Genomic DNA, 3,072 nt, shown 5'->3' with positions numbered 1-3,072 from the left:
CTACCTGCAGTGCGGGAGAACTGGGTTCAATCCCTGGGTCGGGAAGATCCCCTGGAGGAGGGCATAGCAACCCACTCCAGTATTCTTGTCTGGAGAATCCCCATGGACAGAGGAGCCTGGCTGGCTACAGTCCACAGGTTCACAAAGAGTCGGACACAACTGAGTGACTAAGCACAGCACAGCACAGCACTTCCAAAGCATGTGTGTTGGGAGTCCCTAAGACCATCCACAGGTTCAGTGATTGTCTATGAGAACTCACAGGACTCAGTGTACAGTGGCACCCATGGCTGTGATATAGCAAAAGTATATAAAAAACAGTCAACTGAGGGAAAATAAAAGCACATTGCATGAAGGAGAGAAAACCACACATGGACTTCCAAGAGTCTTCCCTGTGTCCTCCCTAGGACATGCTTGTTTCCAGCATGCAGCTGTGACAAGTGTGGAATGCTGTCTACCAAGAAGCTCATGAGAGACTCAGTGTCCAAGATTTTACCTGGGGGCTGCTCACACAGTCACCCCTTTGCTTAGCATGATCCCAAATTCCAGACTCCCAGAAGAGAAGCAGGTGTTCAGCATAAACCGTATTGTTTGTACAAATAGGTTAGGCCCAATGAGCCACTCTAACCAATTCGGGAATAATGAGAACTCTCCCTGAATCCAATTTCCCAGATGTCAACTAGGGGCCACTTTTCAAAAAGACCATTTTTAAGGATAGCAGTGTCAGGCTTGTTATGTTAATGATTTTCTACACAGTAAGTGAACTAAGTTTCTCTATTGGGTAGGAGGAGAAATTTACAGATGAAGATAGAGATTTAGGTGATGAAGTGTGAAATCCTATTCTTTGAGGATTTGAATAAAACTCATGCCTTGACTTGAATAGGAAGCAGGCCCATCATGAATGCAGAGTATGAACCACTTCGCTCTCAAGAATGGTTAGCCCATGGCTCTAGTCTGGGCTTATTAAAGAAGAGATAACTGGTTTGTAGATGCAGATATTCTCGAAGATCACAGAGACATTGGATCAATATACAGCTAATCATTCACTTTTTATGCCCTATTCCCCTTTCTAGTTTTCCAAATGGGATTGCTTCTTCCCTAATTTCTGAAAAGGCACAATTTTAAGTAGTTAGATTGGATGGTCAAAGCCTATCTCACATCCAAGTCACTGAAAGCTGTGGGTCACATGACTCCCTTTCAAATCCCCCAAAAGAAAGCATAATTTTGGAACTCAACCTTATGGGCCACCAGGAATATTCTTAGGCATACATTCTTTGTTAGCAATAGTTGTTATGACACTAATTTTTTGAAGCCAGAGGCATCTCCTTGTATCTACAATCTCCTAAGATTACCTAGCAGATTCTTCTGCTTTCAAACAGGTGGATGGCAAAATCAAAGAGGAGAAAAAATTATTTATTCTCATGGGAAATTTCCAGATGGAGACCAGATGTTTATCTGAGCATTTCATTATTCAACTGCATTTCATTATCCAAATTGCACATTTTCTTCAAAACAATTAGATTTTCTTTTAAGTTTGTTTCTATTTACTTTTATTCAGTTCACTTACTCAGGTGAATAGTGGAACAGTATGTCTCATGTACAAAACCTTCCTGGTCCTAATGACAGTCATTATCATTTAGTCTTGCTTTTCACAGTGCAAAAAGGCCTTCTTATTGGACCTGTTTTCCAAAATTTTAATCACTTCTGCAACTTTTCTTGGACTCTTTTTCCTTTGCTGTACATCCTTCTTAAAAGTGTAGTGGCTAAACTTGGACTCAATGTTTTTCAACCCAAATATACTACAGTCTGATATATACATATATAAATTCTCTACAAAAATTCAAAAAAGATGTATATTATATATTTTAAAAATTATTTTTAAAACATAAGATATGTAGTCAGATGTTTTTTCCTTCTTTAAATTCATTAGTAAAACACACAAATTATATTGACTGTATAATGGGGTATAATTTCTGCTAAGACTCAATTTTTAAAATGTGTATTAAGAAGCGAGGATCTTTGGCAGTAAACACATTACTAACTGATCAGAATTAACTATGAGCACGTAGCTGAGAAGAGCTGTGTGCTTAAGAGTAATGCATGGCGCTGAGGAAAGACCACAGCTGGTCCTGGAGGCCCAACTTCCCCTAACTACAGATTATCACTATACTTTCCTGTGACTGGAAACCCAAACTGTATTTTTTTCCCTAATGGTACTCCTCTGCATTGCCCACTTATTTTCAGCTTGTGGTCTTGTAGTATCTAGCTCTTTTTTGCTATGCTCATTTCTCCATTTCTTCCTTTCATTTGAAATTAACCTGCTGTCATCTGCTTGTTACTGAATATATCTACATCTATGTATACATATCTTCCTCCCTGTATTGAGAATATTGATATTAAACATTGATATTCTCAATATCAAAATAATTGATGGGATTAGTCTTGCTATTTTTACTCAAGAAATAAATGCTTTGGATAAAGCAGGTTGGGGACTGATCTGGGTAGGTATGATACATGGAACAGACTTAGAATATTTGGAGTGTTTTTACTGAGAGCTCTAATATTGCAACCTACATAAGTTTCACTGTGACACAAAAATCCAAGAATTTTTTTCCCCAAAGTATATTCTCAAACTATAAAAATATCATTCAACAAAAACAAAAGAGAATTTAAAATTAATGGAGAAGATGTGGAAGGGAATCTAGGACATTTTTTGAGAAGTAGGTCTTTCAATATCACCAGGCCTAGCTGTTTAACTGCAAAGCAAGTTAACAGTGGTACAGTGGTGTCAAAGAATGACACTGACGATTTCACGAGTGTCTACCCTCCTCAGTAGGAAATAGTAGAGGGGGCTGTGTGTGTGAATATATATGTGTATGGCCTAGGATGAAGGGAATATGAGGATGGAAGAGTGTGAGTCCACTGAGTTTGTATTATGATGAACAACTTTTCAAAATGGGATCTTAAACATGTTCTATAGATGACCACTTGACTTGGTATGTAGCTGATATGATATATTTATTTCACAGTTTCACATCTTTATACCTTTTTAAAAAATATAGTGCTTGACTGGAG

Source organism: Bos mutus, chromosome 20, assembly GCF_027580195.1.
Source record: "Bos mutus isolate GX-2022 chromosome 20, NWIPB_WYAK_1.1, whole genome shotgun sequence".
NCBI classification, from domain to species: Eukaryota; Metazoa; Chordata; class Mammalia; order Artiodactyla; family Bovidae; genus Bos; species Bos mutus.
Note: the sequence above shows the minus strand (reverse complement) of the source record.